This window comes from Lemur catta, chromosome 20 (assembly GCF_020740605.2).
Source record: "Lemur catta isolate mLemCat1 chromosome 20, mLemCat1.pri, whole genome shotgun sequence".
Classification (NCBI taxonomy): domain Eukaryota; kingdom Metazoa; phylum Chordata; class Mammalia; order Primates; family Lemuridae; genus Lemur; species Lemur catta.
Window position 1 is genome coordinate 6,377,955 of NC_059147.1, and position 20,642 is coordinate 6,398,596.

Here is a 20,642-nt window from a genome sequence, read left to right on the forward strand (position 1 = left end):
AGGGAGATAAAGATGGAAAAGTGAGTTGGGCCAGGCTGGGGCCTCAAGGAGCAGGAGGAGGAGCTGGGGCTTCACTTGGGAGGCACAGGGAAGCCATGGAAGGTGCTAGAGGAGGGCGGGCTAGGATCTAGGGTTTGGAACTGAGAAAACACCTCTGGCTGGCCTCCCTTGCCTGCTGGCTTTAACTGAGCACCTACTATGTGCCCCACATGCATTTCTCATGTACTCCTCACAGCTTCCCAAGGAGCCGGATGATCCTGACTTCACAGATGGTCTCCCTGAGCTGCCAAGTCCCATAGCTTGGCCCCAGTTGCCCAGTGGAGCCTGTGCCCCCAGGGCTCTCCAGCCTCGGCACCCCACCAGGGCGAGGGGCTGGCTGGGGGTGAGCGGCTAGCCCATTGGCCCAGACCCCCCAGGGCTCCTCTGGGGTATGGTGAGCCTCCCTCCACCCCCCGACTTTAGGTGAAGGAAAAGGTGACTGTAGAACTGATGGCTGTTTCCCTCCGCACACCCACCCCTGTAGACACGTGCCCAGAGTCTGCACCGTGCTGGGTGCTGTGGGGTTTCCTCCCACAGGGGGAGGCTCAGCGTCTGGGTTCTCAAAGGGGCCAAGCGGTTTGCTAGAGGCGGCGGCGTTACTGTCCCTTGGCTGGCTGACAACCCTGTCCGCCTTGTGTCCACCGCGGTTTTATTCCTTCCTACTCGCTGTTTTGCAGCCTCCAGCGAGGCCCCGATCCTCCCCGGGTGGACGAGGTCTCTCTCCCCGCGCTCTGGACCACACATCCCTCCTTGGGACGCTGCTCCAGGACCTTTGTGCCATGCCATCGGCGGGCACGTCTCCTCTTCCTCCTGGCCTAGGAACGTGCACGATGGGGGGCGTGTCCAAGTCTGTTTTGTATTCCCAGTCGGAATGAGGGTCCAGGCTGTTGAGTGGGACAGGAAAGGGTTGGGGCCGTGCTGTGGGCCCCGACAGCGTGAGCAAGCAGAAACCAGTCTTCCCTGCCTGATGCTTCGAAAGCCCGAGGTTGCCCTGCTCTGGGGGAGTTGAAGGGGAGTCAAGGGGTTTGTTTCGCAGGCTTGGAAGCACCGTGTGCCATGGCTTAGAGACCCTGGGCAAGGGCACCCCAGCATGGGGGCGTGATGGGATTTGGAGCAGCCTCTCCCCAGGGAAGCCCTTCCCTGCTCCCAGGGAGGGTCAGAGTGGTTGAGAGCATGGGTCGTGGGGTCAGGCAGACCTGAGTTCGGATCCCTGTTCTGCCTTTTCATAGCTGTGTGTGCTTGGGCAAGTGATGTGGCATCTCTGAGACATGGTTTCTTCTTCTAAAGATGAGGGATGGTAGCAGGACTTTTCTCGTGGGGCTGGTGGAGAATTGCACAAGGCAGTGTGAGTGAGGTCTTGGCATGGTGCCAAGCGCCCAGTGACGCGTCTAAATGGTGATTCTAGGAGCAGCGGCTTGTGCGCGCGGGTCCTGCCTGCCGGGACCTCATGGTTGCTCGGCATGAGGGGTGGGGGGGGTCCAGTGCCCTGTTGGTCAGGGCTGGTGGGTGCAGCTGGCTCCAGGCAGAGCTGTGACTGCAGAGAGGAAGTCTGACCACTGTGTCCTCTGAGGGCAAGCTGGGAGGGAGGCCTGGGGAGGATGGGAGGTGTTGCCAAATGGGACAGGAACCTGTGTGATCAAGCAGCAGAGTTTACTGAGCCCCTTTTATTATCAAACTGCAGGGTTTATCATCGTACACCCCCTGCTGTATGGCCCGTTCTAGATAGCCCAGGCCCCGCTAGCTGCTGCCGGACGGTGGGGTGCGGCCCTGCCTGTGTCCAGCTTCCGCGTGTGCCCCCTCCAGCCGCCCCCGCTGCAGCTGAGGTCATCTTGCGGGAGTGCCAGTCGGGGCAGGAGACTCCCCACCCCCCATCCCCAGAGAGACACAGCCCACCTGGACGTGCCCTGCCCCTCCTGTGCCCCTTCCCGTCTGCTCCCGGTGCCCTGCCCCCTCCAGGCTCCAGCTCCGCACCTCACTGCCCTCTTGGCTGAGTGTGTTGATCACGGCTTCCTCTGTTTCCTGGGCTCTGGAAGCCTCTTGCCCACCAGGTCAGGTCGGGTCTGTTTTGTTTCCCGGAGTCTATAAGCCCCAGCACCACGCCTTCCTGCACGAGCAGGTGGGTGTCAGTCAATACGCAGGTAAAGATGGATGTGTAACTGACATACACCCAAGAGCACAAACCTGAAGTGCACAGCGCGGAGGCTTTACTGAGGCTCAGCCCCCGCTAACCAGCACCCAGGTGGAAAGTCAGAACCTCTCCGGCCACCCAGAAGGTCCCTCCGTGCCCTTGCCAGTCACCAGCCTCCCCAGAGGCAGCCACCATCTTGCTGTCTGTGGCTGTGCGTTAGATTGATCTTTTCTGAAGTTTCGCATAAATGGAGACACGCAGAATGTGCTCATTTGTGTCTGGTTCTTTCGCTCTGCTTAATATCAGGGATATTCATTCACGTTATTGCGTGTTGTCAGTAATCCATTCTTTTTTATTGCTACGCAGTTTTCTGTTCTATGGATATAGGAAAATTTGTTTATCCATTTCCCTGTTGTAGGACATTTGGGTTGTTTCCAGTGTAACTAATTTGATTTAAGCTGTTTCCTCAGGGACAATGAAAAAAAAAGAATAAAAATAAACAGCTGCTTTGAACATTTGGATACAAGTCATTTGTGGACAGATATACTCATTTCTTTTGGGTAAATACCTAAGAGTGAATTGCTCAATCACAGGGGAAACATGGTTAGCTTTAGTCCACACTGCCAGTTTTCCAATGTGGTTGCACCATTTTATGTTCTTACCAGAAGTAGATGAGAGTTAAGAGTTGCTCCACCTCCTTGTCAACACTTGGTATTTCCTTTTGAATTTTAGCCATCTTAGTGCAGTTGTGGAATCTTGATGTGGTTTTAATTTGGTGATGGCGAATCATGTTGAGTATCTTTTCATGTGCTTATTGACCGTTTTGATATCCCCTTTATTGAAATACCTCTGTAAGTCTTTTGCCCATCTTTTAATTGGGCCATTTGTCTTTTTCTTATTGATTTGTGGGAGATCTTTATATATTCCGGAGGAGTCATTTGTCAGTCATATATGTTTCGAATATCTTCTGTTGGTGGCTTGTCTTTCCCTCTACCAATGATGCCTATTCCTTCTCTCCTTTGGAACACCCAGGCCCAGGAGATACTTGCCGAAAGGAGGGGGTACCAATGGTCAGGCTCCCTGTGAGGTCCCCCACTTGCTCCTGTGGCCTCTAGAACAGCCCAGAGCCCTGTGTGTGTCCTATACCACAAGACGGTCACCTGCTAGCCCCCAGCACAGGGTGTGGCAAGGAGGAAGCACCACCATGTTCAGTCCCACTTGGCCAAGATGCACTGGTGCTGGGTGCCAGGGACACAGCTCTTGACAGTGTGGCTGCCCTCTCTGCCCTCTGCAGGAAAGTACTCTGGGGAAGACGGACCAGGCACAGGCGGTCACACCACGGAGGTGCTGGGATGGGGCAAGGTGCAGGGGCTAGAAGGCCCAGAAGAGGGGTATTGACCTGGATGTGGGGGTAGGGGAAAGCATGCCCTTGCTTTGAGGAGCTCATGTGCCAGCTGGGATGTTAAGATAAGAGGTAGAAGATAATCCCAGGACCCGAGTCGCATGCTCAGAAGGGCTGCCTGGTGCCATCCTCCAGCAGGCCAGCGGCTCCCCTGTCTTGGGAGGCCTCCCCTCCCTGCTTTCTAGCCCTTCCTAGTCTGCTACCTCACACTGAGCTCCCAAGGATCCTGTGGGGAAACTGAGGGCTGGCAAAGCAAGAGAGGAGCTGGGGTTTGATTCCAGGCCCCGTGGTGCCCGGGGTTGCTGGGGTTCTCCAGGGACGCTGGCTGTTTGGAACAGGAACTCCCAGGGTGGGCCTTGTCCTCACCCCTGCCTTGGCCCCTGCACGGGGGCAGAGGTGAAATGGAGAGGCAGCAGGCTAGACTGGAAAAACTCTGACCCCTTAGGCCATCTCCTGGGCCCCTCTCAGAGGTGGACGAGGCCACTTGCTACATGGATGGGGAAACTGAGTCACAGGGAGGCCACGGGTCTGCCTGTGTCAGAGCGGGTACGAGGCTCCGTGCCAGGCTGCTTGCTGCTAATTGCTTAGTAAGGATGCATTTACTCCTGGCTTGGAGCAGTCGTCTCGGCTTCTAATGGAGGTTTTCGGTGCTTGTTTCATTTTTTTTTTCAAAATTGTTTCGGCTTCAAGCTTCAAATTTCCATGAAGTCACTGGAGCCGGGAGCCTGGGCTGGCAGCTCCCCCCACTCCTGTTGAGAGCTCTGCTGTGGCTGGGGGAGGGGGCCTGCACACCCCAGCCGGCCGAGCTCCCAGCTGAGGGCTCAGTCTTAGCCTTTCTGCCGCCTCCGGAGCAGGAAGTGGTGGGTCCCAGATGTGACTCACTCTCGTTAGGTAGCCGGAGGAAGGGGCCTGCACATGTGAGCCTGGACGCCGGCTGAGGAAGCGCTGGTGAGGCTGGGCCACCTCCCTGCAGACCCCGGCCTGGCTGCCGGGCCCCGGAGGACAGCCAGGTAAAGCAGGGTGCGGGGATGGGGTGCCACCAGTCCCAGTGGCCTGAGCCTGAGGGGACAGGGCTGGCCTGGCCCTTTCCCCCAGGAGGGTGGGAAGCGGCTCACCCCCGGGCCTGGCCTGGGAGATCTTCCGACAGGGACTGAGCCAGGACCGTGGGGAGGCTCCTGGAGCCCCCGGGGCAGACAGCTGGGAGGGGCGGCTCTGTCAGGGGACCAGAGACTTTTATTTGTCACTGGCACTTCTCAGTCCGACCAGAAAGTGCTGTTATGACCCCCGTGTTGTTCCTCTGGCTCGTCCCGCCTAGAGTTCTAGGAACCACAGACTTGCAAAGGTTCACATTTCTTTCCAAGGTTGTAATTTTACATGCACAACTACGCATTACTTTTCTCAATGAAAGTAAAAATTGGCCAGGGAAGGGCAATCCAGCTTATTTTATGAAATTATGAAACAACAAACAAATACAAAACTCTGAGAGTGGTACATGCCTGAGAGCTGGAGAACCAAGCCACCTTGAGAAACTGGAATGGTCCTTCCCTCCCACTCCCCCACGACCAGAGGCCCCGGGACCCATATGGACCGTCTGGAGTGGGTCCTTCTGGATTCTTCTATACATTCATCTAAACACGTGTGCATAGACACAGGATGAAGCAGTTGCCTCTTGTCTGTGTCATCGCCTCAAGTTCAGGGGCAGGGACGGCTGGGATTGGGAGAAGGGGAGGGAAGCAGGGGCCTGGGTGTGGGTCTGGCTGGGCTCCCAAGTGACGGGGCCCCGGTCCCAAGGCCTGCATGGGCAGCCGGAGAGTGGCTGGCTCTACCTGGAAGGGATGTGTGGCTGGGCTGCCACTGACACTTGGCCACTACCGTGCAGGCCAGCGCTGTGAGGCGGACCCTGCCCTACTGCGTGGGGGGCTCAGATGGCTTTAGCTGTCCATGGGTGGATGGGTCTACAGTAACATTTAAATGTTTTAATACGTTTTAGGAAGGACAGTAGCTAGGATGTTGAACCTGCATCGTCACGACTGCATTATTGTCTTGGACGAGGCTGGCGAGGACACGCGAGTGACAAGGGAGCGGATTTAGAGGAAGTGCACAGTGCTGGCCCTGCAGGAAGCGCGGGCGGCGGAGGGCTGGAGTCTGGGAAGGGCTGTTCTCGCACTTCTCCTTTCTGACTGGGGTTTGTGTCTCCCCGCTCCAGAGGGCCCTGGGTTTTCTGGGGTTTTCTGTGGCTCCGGGGGCAAGGTGTAGGTGTGGAGGAGGGAGGCGCTCAGATTGTTCCGGATTCTGTGGCCCTCAGAAGGGAAGGTGTGAACTTTGTGGGGGCAGAGTCTCCAGCGGTGTTTTCTGGAAAAGGAAAGACGTGGCTGTGGGGTGGCGGGTGGTGGCGGGTGGCAGGCGAGGGTGGGGTTGCGGGGACTCTTTGCCGGGGGGGAGTCTGCGGTGGGAGTGGGTTGGTGCAGCGAGGGCTCAGGGGTGAGGGGTGGGTGGGGCAGGAGTGAGGCCTCTGGACAGAGGGAGACAAAGGTCCGACGTGATGTTGCTGTAGGGTCATGCACCCCCCTTTATAGTTTGTAACTATTGGTTTGACCCATCCCCCACCTCCCCCTCTGCGGCATGTGGTGTCACTCACCGCCAGTCTGCAGAGAAGAGAGAGGCCCAGAGGGTACTGTCGCGTCCCAGGTCACCCGGTGAGCCAGTCCCCACGTGTCCACTTGTGCCCACCACAGTGTGGGGAGCCACTGAGTCTGGAGTCGGGGCCAGGACGCTGCGCTCTGTCTCTGGCAAAGCCAAGAACGGGGTCTAGTGGAGCTGAAGGACTGATGGGGGTGGTCCTCACTGGCGGGATGAAGAACTGGGCTCCTCTGAGGGGCCCCTGGTGCCTGGCCTGCCCGGGGCCACCGCAGGAGGTCCGGGGCGGGATGGCCTAGTGTGTGGTGGGGCCAGGTGGGGGCCTCGTGCCCGGGCAGGGGCCGTGCTGCTGGGATGTGTGGTTGGCCCTGGCCTCAGCCGGGACGGGCATGACCAGCCACTTGGGTTTTCCAGACTTCCACTGTCCCCTGTTCCCAGGGCACCCGAGGTGGCTGGTGGCCCGGCCCTCAGCAGCATCCTTCACCTGCCGCCTCCTGCCCTGGAGGAAGAGGGCGGGAGCTCATTCACGGGTGATGGCAGCATTCCTATCCTCTTGCCCAGGTAGAGGGCAGTGTGTAATCCGGCTGGAGAAAGTTCTGGGCCTCTGAGGGAGCAGAGTGGGTCACACTGAGCACCTGTAGAGCAGCCTGTTTTAGCCTTTCTTGCGGTGGGAGGGAGGCATTTACTATGTTTAAAAAGACCTGTGTAGCCAGGCACGGTGGCTCACGCCTATAATCCCAGCACTTTAGGAGGCCGAGGCGGGAGATTGCTTCCGGCCAGGAGTCCGAGACCAGCCTGAGCAACATAGTGAGACCCTGTCTGTGAAAAATAGAAAAATTAGCTAGGTGTCTGTGGTGCATACCTGTTGTTTCACCAACTTGGGAGGCTGGGGTAGGAGGATCGCTTGAGCTTAGGGATTTGAGGCTGCAGTGAGCTATGATCCTGTCATTTCACTCCAGCCTGGGCAACAAAGCAAGACCTTGTCTCAAAAAAAAAAAAAAAAAAAAAAAAAAGACCAGGCGAGGTGGCTCATGCTTGTAATCCTAATACTCTGGGAGGCCTAGGCGGGAGGATCGCTTAAGCTCAGGAGTTTGAGACCAGCCTGAGCAAGAGCGAGAGCCCGTCTCTACTAAAAATAGAAAGAAATTAGCTGGACAACTAAAAATATATAGAAAAAATTAGCCAGGCATGGTGGCGCATGCCTGTAGTCCCAGCTACCTGGGAGGCTGAAGCAGAAGGATCGCTTGAGCCCAGGAGTTTGAGGTTGCTGTGAGCTGGGCTGACGCCACGGCACTCTAGCCCGGGTGACAGAGTGAGACTCTGTCTAAAAAAAAAACAAACAGAAAGTGTATGTAGCCAAGAGCTGGAAGTTAGTCTGGATTAGTGAAAGAGCCGATGTCTGAACCCCAGCCAGAGAGCAGGGATCTTCTGAAGGTCGTCAGGTCCAGCCCCCTGCCTCTGGGCAGGGCCAGATTATGCTCTAGTCTGGTGTTCGGGGTTCAAGCCCCCCTGCCTCCTCCCAGCAACGTGTGAGACAAGAAGGGGGTCGAGCCTGTTGCGTACGCACCCACGGCGCCAGCGGGTTGTGAAGATTGAACAAGGGAGGCCTGTGCTGTGCCTGGGAGAGGAGCCACACCCTGAGTGGATGTCCTCGTTGCCGTGGTGTCGTGGGCTCTGCTCTGCCTTGTCCTGCCTTGGGTGGGAGATGGGAGGTCCCTTGGGGAACCAGGGTGGAGGGAGGGTGAGCAGGCCTGAGCTGAGGGGTCTCCCTGGTGGCTACATCCCTTGGGCTAATCACTTTCTTTCTCTGTTCCTCAGTTTCCTCATCTGTAAAATGGGGCTGATGGCTGTGCCCAGTGGGTTAATGGGAGGGTGAGATGCATGAAAAATGCTTCCCAGGCCCCTGAGACCAGTACACTTGGGCTGAGAGGTTGCCCAGCGGTGGCCAGAGCTCTTCCAGCTGTGTGGGGGGGATCCGTCAGCCGCCTCCTCTGCCTGGTGCCAGCCCCAGGAGAGTGGCATGGTGCCCCCCGGCCAGCCACAGGCATCTGGCTCAACCTGCCACTGCCCACGGATTTCACAAGTGGCCACGTCATGGCTGAGGCATTGCCCAACCCTGGGCGCAGACCTGCTCGGCCGAAGGGCCCTCCATCCCCTGCTGTCCCTGGAGGCCTTTCTAGACGGACCAGGTGTGGGGGTGGGGCGGGTGCTGACCCTTGGACCAGAGCTCCGATTCTCTTGGGCCGCGGCCTCCTCCTCGGGACACCGGGGGTTGTGCCTTCCTGTGCCTCCTGCTGTCCTGACAGCCTCTGTCACAGGCGTTTTCTGAGCACACAGTGCTGTGCTGCCGTGGGGCCTGGGAGAAGAGGCCCTGGGCCCGCCCGGCCCCCTCGTGCACTCGCAGGCTCCTGGGCTGATTTGTTAGGCTGGCTTGGTGCTCTCTGCCCCCTCCCTCCCTCACCTGTGCGGTTCCCTCTGGCTTGTGCCCCCCCAAGCGAGGCCTCGGGGACCCTCGAGCTGGGGGAGAAGAGGGCACCCTCTGCGTGTGCCCCTGAGTCTGTCACTTGGCAGTGGCCCCTCGCCTTGGCCTCGCTTTGAGCCCCGCTTGCTGTTGCTGGGGACACCGGGATGCCCTCTCTCCATCCTTCTGTTAAGCCCCGGTCCCTCTGTCCCCACCACAGTTGACCCTGCGACTGGGCCTGAGGGAGAGGGGGGCGCCTCGAGGCCTTTCCTGCAGGTGCCCCAGTTCTCGGCTGCGTTTCTGGCCCAAGGCCACCTCTTCTCGCCTCCTCCAGGCCATCGTGACCCAGCCGGAGGTGCAGGGCAGCAGGAGGGGTCGTGACCCTCAGACACAGGCCTGTCCCCCTGGAGGAGCTTGTGCCCCTTTGGGGGTGGTAGCACTGCAGGCCTGGCTTTCTGGGCGCGTGAGGCCCCCAGGAGGCGAGGGCTCGTGCAGGGCTGCCACCACCTTCCTCCTAGGGCCCGATGCCTGGACGGTCACCAGGACCCAGAGTACCCTGAGGGGGCCTCTTTGCCTTCCAGAATCCAGGCCCTCTTCATGCACCCCCAGGGCACGCTCCTGCCCCGAGACGGGCCAGCTTGCCCGCGCTCGACACCTCCCGCACAGCTGGCTTAGTTGGTGGCTGGCACAGCAGGGGGAGGCCTGGGATCCCAGGGTGCAGCTGCTCTGCAGAAATGGGGAAACGGAGGCCCCTCGAGCTCCTCTGCCTTGGGGCTGGTGTGAGTTTTCTGGTTGGAGCTGTGTTGTGCACGTTTCCCTTGGTGTGGATTTGGGGCCGGTCTGTGGGCTCGTCTTGCCCGGCTGCCATTCTCCGTGGGCCGTCCCCTCCTCCCCCAGCCCTGGTCTCCCCACCTCCCCTCCTGCACCCCTCCCTGCCAGCCCGGGGAGGACCTCCTTTCGTGCCTGCCCACCCCTGCTCCTGTTTCCCACACCCACCTGGCTGGGGAGGAGGAGCCCTTTGAAGTCGGCTGCAGACGCTGCTTTAATGGGGGCTCCCGGCCAATGGGGAAGCGGCCTCTTTTGAAACACCCCGACTCCTTGGAGCCACCGCTCAGTCCCCGGGGGGCAGGGGCCAGCACTTCTCCCTCCCGTGTCAGGCAGGGCAGAGAAGAGCAGAGCTGCCTTTTGGGGGCTGGCAGGAAGTGAAACTGAGACCCCTGGACTTGAAGTGCCCCCAGCTTCTGTTTATGTCAAGGTTCCTCACGCTGCTGACCCCTCATGTTTGGAGCTGGCTGGGGTGACCCCGGGTGATGGCACTCGCTGTGCCAGCCTCAGTGGGAAGCCTGAGGATTAGCTACCATCACCAGTCCATTCTGTGGGTTAGGAAACTGAGGCCCAGAGAGGTTAATAAACCTGCCCAAGGTCACACAGTTGCTCTCCGGTGGAGCTGGGATTTGCACCCTCGGCCACTGGGCTCTGCCTGCCCGTCTGAGGCTGCCCCTCGCCTGCCCTGGGCTTCTGTTCCTCGCTTAGCTCGTTTGTGACGCGTCTCCCCACCCCCAGCGTGAGTCCCACAGGGGATGCCAGGTCTGTCTCGCTTGCTGTAGCCTCAGCACCTTGTCCTGTGCCTGGTGCGGGGCCAGAGCCCAGTGGCACTTGGTGGCTGGAGGTCCAGGGACACCAGGCTGGGGCCTGTTTCCCTGTGGAGGGACGGCCCCTTTGCATGCAGTGTTTCTGGATTCATAAGGAGGTTTTATAGCCGTGAGGTCATTTCACTGCTAGGACAGGCCGTCGGGGGAGGAGAGTTCCGACCCCATTGCTCAGGTGCGAAACAGTCTCAGGAGGCAGGTGACCTGCCAAAGTTCATGCAGATGGGACTGGAGACACCAGGGTTGGGGCCCAGCCCCCTACTGCCGGTTGGGGGCTGGTTATGTTCGACAGTTTGTGGAGTGCGGGGTTTGATGTCCCCTGTGTACCAGGCAGTGTTAGATCCTGGACGCTGGGCAGTGTGGCCAGATGGCTCAGCCTTGGGGGAGGTACCACTCTGCCAGGCCATGGCAGCCTGTGCTTCTGTGGGAATTGCAGACGCTGGGGAAACTAAGGCAGGTGCTGAGGCCAGACTGGGAGGGGACCGGGCAGCCTTCCTGGAGGAGGTGGCAGCTGAGGCAGGTTCTGAAGGGCCGGCAGGAGTTCGCCAGGCAGAGGGAGTTTGGAGGTGAGTCGGGAGGCGTGTTTTTAGGCTGCCAGAGCCTGGAGATGGAAGGGTGGGGCCTGTTTGGGGAACCGAAATCAGTCAAATCACGCAGCCACGAAGAAGGCCCTGGGAAGCTCTGGAGGAGTTTTTTGGCCAGGGGGTGAGCGAGGACTGGGCTTGGCATTCTTGGGGTCCTGGATGTGTGGGGGGAACCCTGGCAGCTTACCCTAAGGGGAGTGCTGGGTTTAGGGGACCATGGGGCTGCCATGGACCGAGACTCTGTCACAGTGGCCCTCCCGTGCCCAGCCCCGTGGAGCCTGGCGCTGTCAGGGAAGCGTTTGTAGGAGGGAGTGGTTGGGAGTGGGGGCTCGGGCTCCACGGGGCAGCTGTGCTGAGACTCCCCAGCCCTGTGTCGGGGCAGTTCCGGAAGCTGGGGCTGTGGTTTGGTGGGGGAGGCCGGGTGGGGCTGCTTCCCCTACAGAAGGGCTCTTCCGGCTCTCGGTGTGGCTTCGTGAGGCGGTCCCCCCCGCCCCCCGCCCCTTTGGTGCCCCTTGGCCGTGATCAGGGTCTCAGGAAATGGGAGTCTCACCTCCTTGGTTAGGGTTGGGCATTCTGGCAGCTGGTGCTGTGGGGGCCAGATTGGGAGCCTGCAGGCCAGGTGGTGGCTTCGGGCTTGCTGTTGGGACAGGGGCCAGACCAGGCAGTGGTGCCTCGCTGGACTTCATGGGTGCCTGCTGAGCTCTGGGTGGGGGAGGCCTCTCCCACAGACCTCTCTGTGGCCACCTTCTCTGCCCGTCTGAGCAGGAAGCGACCTCGGAGACCCTGGAGGCCTTTCCTGTCTTGGAGGAGTCAGGCCCAGAGAGGGTGAAGAACTGCCCAAGTCACACAGCTGGCGAGAGGCAGAGCTGGCACCGTACCTTGTGTCTCCTGGCATTTAGCCCAGGGCCCCATCCCCTGCATTGCCTTGCCTGTGGCGGATAGGGAACCTGAGGCAAGCAGGCCGCTTCTCTGCATTGCACACAAGAGGCAGGAAATTTGATAGGAGCGTTTTTTCCTGATTGGCATTTAGAGCTCTTTTCCTGCTTGCTTTTGCCTAGGGCAGGGTGCTTCCCCAGCTGCAAACTGTCTGAGGGCAGGGGCTGCTGAGTCCATGGAGTTCTTGGGGAAGAAGCTCCAAGTTGGGTCTTGGAAACTCCAAAGTCAGCATTTCCTAAAGACGGCTCATTAGGGATTCAATGCAAAAAGAGTGTCATGAACCAAAACGATGGGGAAATATTTAGCTGTGTCTAATTTAGCAGATTTCTTTCCTGCAGGACTTGTCAGAGCTTTTAATTCACTAATGTGTACTGAGGATCTGTAAGTGGGGAAAAGGCAAATGTGGAGCTTAGCACTGCCTGTGCCCAGGAACTGGTGTGGATGTGTGTGCGGTGTGTGTGTGTAGTTTTCATGGCCTTGCTAGTGGGCAGAGTGCACCTCAGGAAATGCAGGCAGAGGGTGAAGAAAGAGCCTGGGTCTTGGAGTGGGGAAGGCCTGGGTTCAAATCCCAGCCTTGTCGCTTCCCAGCCAGTGGGCTTTGGACCAGTAGGTTAGGATCCCGGAGTTGATGTCCCTGGCTGGAAATGGAGTGAGAGCCCCCCGGCCCCCGCCGTCAGGGAATCAGGGTGGAAGGGCCTTGCCCAGCCTGTGCACAGCACGCTGCGGGTTCGCAGGGGAGGGAGGCCAGCCCGGGGGGTTTCTGCCCAGTTTGTCTCCCTGGCCGGGCTCAGAGGCTCAGAGCATGTCTTGAGGGCCGGGTATCGTGCTTTCTCTCTTGCCAGCAGGCCTGGAAGGCTGGGAGGGAGGGCCCGATGCTGCCTGGGGTGTCACCTGTGTGCTCCCCCAGGTTCAGACCAATGTTGCCACAGCTAGGCCCCGCGTGGGGGGTGTCAGCCCATGCTGCTGCTCATGGCCCCCGGAAAGCTGTCCACGCCCCCACCCAGGCCAGGCAAAGGGGAGGATGGGCTTCTTCAACGCCCAGGGCAGGGTGGAGGGTGGAGGGGCAGGTTCTGGGCCCACTCACTTCCCCACCCCTGCCCTTTCTGACAACTCGACCGTCCGTGCCATCCAGCCTGGGCGTCTTGTGCCAGGCGTGGCCCAGCATGCTGCCTGCGTCACCCCACTGAACCCTCTCAGGATTCTGCTTGGTCACACTGTTCTCCCCTTTTTTCAGATGAGGAAACTGAGGCAGGGAGAAGGTAAGTCAGGTCATGTGATTTAGATGTGATGGACCTGACATTTATTTTTCCTGTTAGATACGTTTTTAAACTATGCAAGTAACATAATGACACTAGAAATGGAAACTGAAAACGAGGAGAAGTGAGATTTGCCCCCGTGTCCAAGCAGTAGTCTTGGGTTTCCTGTGTCTGGTTTGGTCCTTGTTCATTTCAGGCATTGCTATTACCACGGGGTTTTCACAGGGAGCCCTGGGGCGTCAATTTCAAGTGACCTCACCCTTGACCTCACACTTTTTGGCGGCTGCATAGTGTTCCCTGGCAAGGCTGTGTTGTGATGCAGTGCACCAGCTCCTGACCGACAGACACGCTGTTTTCAGTCTTTTGTTGTTAGAAACAGTGCCACAGTGACTGTCCTGCATCTGTCATTCACACGTGTGGCAGCATTTGTAGCATACATTACTCAAAGTAGATTCGGCAGGTCAAAAGGTACATATGGGCCAGGCGCGGTGGCTCACGCCTGTAATCCCAGCACTCTGGGAGGCTGAGGCGGGAAAATTGCTTGAAGCCAGGAGTTTGAGACCAGCCTGAGCAACATACTGAGACCCCCATCTCCACACAAAGAATAAATAAATTAGTGGGGCGTGGCGGCGTGCGCTGTAGTCCCAGCTACTCGGGAGGCTGAGGCAGGAGGATCGCTTGAGCCCAGGGGTTTGGGGTTGCTGTGAGCTGTGATGATGCCACTGCACTCTAGCCAGGGCAACAAAGTGGCAAGACCAATCTCCAAAAAAAGGTTTATGTTACATTATTGAATTTGTTAGATATTACTTCCCCAGGGGGCGTGCCGACTCGTCCTGCCCAGGAGTGACCGTGGATGCCTCTTTCTGTGCTGCCCAGGCTGGACTTAAACTCCTGGGCTCAGCCTGTCCTCCTGCCTCAGCCGTGTGCGTGGCTGGGACTGTGGGTGCACACCAACACACCTGTCGCCGTGGTGGTTTTAATTTGTGTTTCTCTCTTTATAGGGGAGGTCAGCTTCTTTCCAAGTGCTTAAGAGCCATTCACATTACCCTTTCTGTGAACACGCTGTTCCAACCTTCCCCCATTTTTCTGTTGGGTTATCCATCTTTTTCTTTTTGATTTGTAGGAACCCTTTATATATGAGGGAGATTTGCTTCTTGTGATGTGAATTGCAAATATGTTTCCTTAATCTGTCACTCATCTTTTGATTGTGCTTTTGGTAGTTTTTACCACGTAGTAAAACATTTTTTTTACATAACTGAACCTGTCAGTCCCCGTGGCTCTGGCTGTGTGCCGGGTTGGAAGGCCGTGCCCTGCCGTGTCGTGTGAGCATCCTGCGTGGTCTCTTGCTGCCTCGGGCCGTCAGCCTGGTGTGAGTCACGCATCCAGCTTGCTGGCCGTGCCCTGGGCCGTGCTGCCCTGTAAACAGACTGCTGGCGGCATAAAACGAAGACTCGAATGTACTCTGGGTCACGTCTGTCCATGGCCCTGTGACATGGATGTCGTCTTGCCTCTCCGAACCCCATTTGCGCCTCACTGTTGCCAGGGAACCTGCTGTCGGGGTGGGGCCGTGTCAGCGGGCAGCGTTGTGTCCCACTGCCCTGGGCAGGCTGGCACCACGACTTGACGGCCAGCTGGACTTCCCCTTTCTGTTCTGCTTACCAGGGGAAAGGGATTGGGGCCTGCTGAACGCGGGAGTGAAAGTGGTTCCGTTGCGAAGGGGGAGCCTCAGAGGGCAGTGCCGAAAGCAGTGAGTCACCAACGGTGGAACTGCAGGCGAGAGAAGGGAAAAATGCCAGTGTGGTTACTCGGTTAGTAAGCGCCCACTGTGTGCAGAGCCCTAGCAGATACCTGGGGGCACTGAGGTTTCTGCCTTCTGGGAGCTTGTGCCTTGGGCAGGGTTTCCTCTCGGTACCTGGCTTGGTGCTCGGCACACACGAGTATCAGTGCGTGTGTGTTGAGGGAATGCGCACACAGATCCCTCCCAGGGTGAACGAATGAAGGGACACGCTCCTGGGCAGGAGCTGTCACGGGAGTGGGCGTGAGACCAGCAAAGCCGGGTTCATCATCCCTGGCAGCTAGGGCCGGGCTGTACTTTGAAGCAGAGACTGACCAGGGTAGAGCTTAGCCAGAGGTGTGAAGCGGAAGGAAGAGTCCAGGCACTAAGGGCAGCTCTGCCCCTCCTAGAATTAGCCCCCTGGGGCCAGGTGACAACACCTGGCCTTTCCTCTTCAGTTTTTCTCCCGTCCCTCCTCCTTTTCATTTAATGATTCAGCCTCCAGCCCCAGCCCAGCCCCAGTCTAGGCCAGAGTTAGGCCTCAGAGCTTTGACACAACCACTTCTTTGCAGGAGGGGAAACTGAGGCCCAGATCAAACAAGGGGCTATGCTCAGGGTTACAGAGCAGGTTGGTGGCTGAGCTGGGACTGGAATGCAGGTCTCTGGACCCCAAGACTGACTGGCAGCCTGTGGTCCCTGGGGCTCAGGTGGAGTCAACCTGGGGTTCTTGGGGAGCGTGGGGGGCAGCGGGGCCGGCAGGGGGCTCACACATGCGGAACTTCAGCTTCTGCCCCTGCCTGGTGGCTGTGCAGGCTGTCATCAGGAGAGGGGAGATGGGGTGGGGGCCTGGGTGGGAGGCCTCCCGCTCCGCACCCGTCTCTCTTTTGGGACCCTATGTTCGGGCCGTGGTTGTGCAGGGCTTTCCCAGCCCTGGGTACTGAGCCTTCTCTCTGGGCTCATCTGCCACTTTGTCCCCGAAAGCTTGGCCTGTCGGGCATCGTGACTTGTGCAGACAAGTCGGTCATCAGCACCCCCGTCTGCTGAGGAGGAACCTAGGGCCCAGAGGCGACTGCTACGCACATGCCGGTGGCGGCAGAGCTGGGACTGGGCCCAGGCCCCCCCTGCAGGCCGTGTGTGTAGCTGGGCGAGGTGCGACGCAGCAGCAGGTGTGGCAGGTGCGTCGCGCTCTGCTGAGGAAGGCCCTTTCTCCTGCCTTGTGCTGCTGCCCACAGCCTCCCTCCTTCCCCACCTCTGGCTGGGTCGGGGTTCCAGCTGGTTGGCTTCCTCAGCCGTTCATGTCACAAGTATTGGCGGGGACCGGCGGTGGGATGCAGACACGCACGTCGCGCCATGACAGCTTGGTGCGGCAGAGGTGGGAATGTCTGGCACCCGGGAATGCTGAGCAGGAGCCTGGAGAGCAGGGTGTGGACAGGGAGGCCTGAGGGCCGCCGGGCTCTGGGGACAGGGAGGCGTGGGGGAGGCTGGGCTTGACGGGTGGGGCCTTGAATGCCAGCATCGCTGGAATCCCCAGGTCCCGCAAGGTTTCCTGGGTGCCCCTTTGTGTCAGGCCTGTGCCAGCCGAGCAGCCGCTGGCGGTACCTTCACGAAGCACAGGGTCTCTCTCGGGAGATGGCTTTAAGGTGAGACTTCAAATGAAAAATCTGCCCGTGACCCGGCCCAGCGGGGGAGCTCAGCGGGCTCAGAAGGCGAGACTGCGCTGTGGGTTTTGGCTGCAGCTCTGTGCTTGGGGCACGGCCCCTCTGCAGGCCTGCCCACCCCTCGTGCGCCAAGGCCCCCGCTTCCTTCTTCTGAGGCCACCAGGGCCCCAGGTCCTGTGCAGCTCTGGGACTTGCTGGGGCTCGGCCAGAGGAAGCCAGGCCAGGGTTCCTGCCAGCACTGCTCGGGTGAGGAAGTGGGTGCCCTGCCTGCATCTGTGACCGCTGAGGGTGTTCTAGAACATACTTCCCCCATGGTGTGGGGTTGGACTGGGGGTGCTGCCAGATCAGGCAGTTCCACTGGGGAAGGATTTCCTGAGCACCCGAGGGCCCAGGCCTGCAGTTGTGACACGGAGTCCCAGCCGCCTCCTTCCAGTGGCTCTTCCAGCTGGGGAACCTGGACTTAGCCAGTCACTGTTTGGTGAGGAGACCACGGTCCTGTCTTGGTTGCAGGGAAGGGAGAAGAGGGTGTGTGGGGGGTAGCTCAGAGGGCTTCCTGGAGGGGGAGGCCCTCCTGGAGTTTGCTGGTGGTCCCAAGGCAGAGGGACGTCGTGATGGGGTCCCCTTAGCCTTCCACCCTCTTGGTTGTAGCGCTGTCCTGGGCCGCCTTGGGGGCAGGAAGGGGTTGGTGTCGGGGGTGTTAGGGGCTTTCTGGATGTCAGCGCCATGAGGGTGATGGGCAGGACAAGAGGTGGACCCCGGGTGGCCTGTGTTCAAATCCCAGCTCTCTGTTTTACTAGCTGTGTGACCACAGGCAAGTGCCCGGGCTCGCTGTGCCTCAGTGCCCACAGGCACACGATGGGAGCGGCAGTCACGCCTACAGGGCAGTGCGCAGATTTACGGAAATCACCGTGCCAGGGCTGCTGTGAGGGCGGAGTGAGTCTAGTTTATTGCTGTATCACAGGACCTGGGGCTGCAGGGAGCTCAGAGCCCACCAGGGCCACTCAGTTTACCCCTAACTGTGCCTCTGGGTCCCCTAATTCCTCCCTGAAGGGAAGAGTCTCTGGAGGCCACTGGGAGAGGACGTGGGAGCCTCCACCTGCCCGCAAGCCTCCTGCTGCCCTGGGTCCTTTACAGCCTGGCTGGGCCTGGGCTGTGGAGCCTGGGACGTGGTGACAGAGGTGTGAATGGTGGTGTCCCCTCCTGGGCAGGAGGTCTTAGCCAGGACTGGCTGCGTGTGCAGGGCCCGCTCTCACTGCTGTGCTACATGGGACCTGTCCCCTTGCCCCTGGCCCCACGGAGGAGCCATGAATGCTTCCTGCACACAACCACCTGGCTCAGGAAGCCCAGCATGGACTTCGGGACTCTCAGTTGCAAGTGACAGGAGCTCGGACCGGCTTAAGCTGAAAGGGGCATTGATTGAAGTATCTTCCGGTTGCTCGAGCTTCAGGCACAGCTGGCTCCAGGGGCTTCAGGGGGTGTTGCTGGGCCCGGGTCTCTCTGGTTCTCTGTGTCGGCCTCGCGTTCAGGCTGGCTCTCTCCTGGTGGCTCAGGTGTGTGCCAGCAGCCGCAGGCCACTGACGAGAGAGACCCCTTCCCCGGCGTCAGCAGAAATCCCAAAGGGGTTCTCACTGGGATGATTTCGGCCGCCAGGCTTGGGGGAGACCATGCTGAGCAGCCGTGCCGGGGTCCTGTGGCCCCTGAACTGGGTGGGGACATCGCCCAGCAGAAGCAGGAAACAGCCTCCCTCAAGTGGACCATGGTGGGGTCCCCCTCCTCTGTAACACGGGGGAGGTCATGAGGTGCGAGTGACAGTGAGGGACCCCTGCGAGTCCCCGGGTAAAGGGGACTTGACTCACCCAAGTGGATGTCCCTGCTCCTGACCGGGGAGTGTGGGTGGGGGAGTGACGGGGGGCAAGGCTTGACCTGACCTGAGGGACGATTACGGCCAGAAAAGGTGCCCAGTGACGAGACTGCCCCGAGCGGTGGTGAGCTCCCCGTCACTTGCAGCCGGTTGCAAGCTGAGGCAGTAGCGTCAGTGGGACGTGGCGAAGCGGTTCCTAAACCCAGGGCCTCAGAGGGGCCCTCCCGGCTGCCAGCCGAGTCGGTGACTGGCGGAACAACTGGCCATTGCACAGGGGCCTGGAAACCCGGCCCGGCGGGGGTGCTCTGAGCATGGCTCTGGGGGTGGCTATGGAGGGGAGCTGGCCTGTGCCCATCGCTGGTGGCTTCCCGGCCATGTCTCAATGAGTGACAAGCAACATCTTTCCTCCCAGGCCAGCTGTGCCTCACGCTGCCTGGCTTGTTCCAGGGCTGGATGAGGTCCCTGGATGGGCCGAAGTCCTTGTGCCCAGGGCTGTCCGTTGTGTGCCTCTCTTCTGCCTGCTGCCAGGAAGTGGCCTCATTAGACCCTCGAGAGGAGAGTTTACCAGGCCTGGGTCCCCACAGGCCTGCGGGAAACTTTCAGCTGGTTCCTCTCTCTTCCTGCCTAGCGCGGCCTGGCTTGTGTGCCTGGTAGGGCAAGTCAGTGAGGGTGTGCGTGCACGCGTGCATGCACTCTCGTGTGTGTGTGTGTGTGTGTGTGTGTGTGTGCACGCGCGCGCACATGCATGCACTCTCGTGTGTGTGTGCGTGCGTGCGTGCATGCATGTACTCTCGTGTGTGTGTGTGTGCACGCATGCATGCACTCTCGTGTGTGTGTGTGCGTGCATGCATGCACTCTCGTGTGTGTGTGTGTGCACGCATGCATGCACTCTTGTGTGTGTGTGTGTGCACAGGTGCATGCACTCTCGTGTGTGTGTGTGTGCGTGCGCATGCATGCACTCTCCTGTGTGTGTGTGCACGCATGCATGCACTCTCGTGTGTGTGTGTGTGTGTGTGTGTGTGTGTGTGCATGTGCATGCATGTGCCTGCACTCTCTCACCTGCATGCATATGTCCTTGCCACCCAGGGCTCGGGCCTGGAGGCTTTGCCTGGAGGATGGAGCAGCTGTAGGGAGTTGTCCCGGCTCTTTGGTGTTGGGGTTTCTTAGCCTGGCAATCTGGGGGTGCTGGTGTTTGGCACCAGGCCACAGGGGCAGGCAGTGCTGCTGTTTGTGTGCTGTGGCACCTGGGTCAGTCCCGTGGGATGTCTGGGGGAAGCCTGGGCTGGGGAGCCCTGGTTTGGGAGCTGGCATAGCTGACCTGGGTTTGAATCCCAGCCCTTGTGCCTTACCAGCCCCAGCTCTGTGACCTTAGGCGGCCACTCTGCCTCTCTGTTCTGAATCTGTAAGATGGTGATAGCGCCTTGGCAGGTTATGAAGATGAGAGTCAGTGAGTGTGTAGACACTGGGTGTGACAGAGTAGCTGCTTCTATTACTACAAAGAGCTATTTAGGGTGCCCTGAGAGTCCAGGAAGGGGCGGAGGGCAGGAACCTTGTGGTGTTTTGCAGGCCTCACAGTGCACGGGGTTGGGCACAGACGGTTAGAGCTCAGTAAATGCCTCTTGTGGAGTAGAGACTGGTTAGTTTAGATTAAGAGGTTGTAAAGTAGTGGGGTGCATCCCTTTTATAATTTTAAAATGAGCTGCCAACATTTAAAAAATCATTCTTTCATGTAGAAATCAGATTTGTAGCTATCAAAGCACCTTGGGTACTAAGCAGCCTTGGGCTCAACCTTGAAGGGTCGCCCCTGGGTAGGCAGGTGCCAAGGGCATGGAAGGAGCCAGGATCCCTGGCAAATGGCCCCTCCTTCCACCCCCAGATATGTGGTTTTCCCATTTTGTTCCTGGGGTTTGTGGTAAGGGTACAGGGACTTCCTGGGGAAATAGAGCCCGGGGTGGCTGCTGGAATCAAGGCGGCCCCGGGGACCGTCCGGCAGCGGGTGCTGATTGGGGTCCTCCCTTGCACTCGGGGACTCTGGGTATCCTGCTCTTTTGCCTTTGGGCTCTCCCGGCCACCTTCCCTCCTCTGGGCCCCCTTTCCTTTGCAGCTTGTGCTGCGTCTGGCCATTTGTGCCCTTTGTGACTGCCCTGGGCCTTCCCATGTCTCTCGGCCTCCTCACCCTCTGTCCCCAGCCTTGTCCCTCGTCCAAGGCAGGCCTGGAGGACGTTGGGGGCCTAGACTCTTGGTCCAGGGCTGTTCC

General features: G+C 59.3%; 1 protein-coding gene across 13 annotated transcripts in view; it reads left to right on the forward strand.

Moving 5' to 3' along the window:
• The window catches only part of ADCY7 (adenylate cyclase 7), a 57,619-nt gene that overhangs the window by 11,488 nt on the left and 25,489 nt on the right, over nucleotides 1–20,642 (forward strand). For 3 of the 13 annotated variants that reach the window (XM_045534009.1, XM_045534017.1, XM_045534018.1), the window contains exon 1: nucleotides 4,431–4,579. The exons of 3 other annotated variants lie outside the window; for them this stretch is intronic. The gene's annotated coding sequence lies outside the window, so the exon portion shown is untranslated. Of the gene's footprint in view, nucleotides 1–4,430; nucleotides 4,580–10,833; nucleotides 11,022–16,752; nucleotides 17,003–20,642 lie in introns of those variants that run through there. 7 more of the 13 variants (XM_045534010.1, XM_045534008.1, XM_045534014.1 and 4 more) reach the window with 4 other exon arrangements.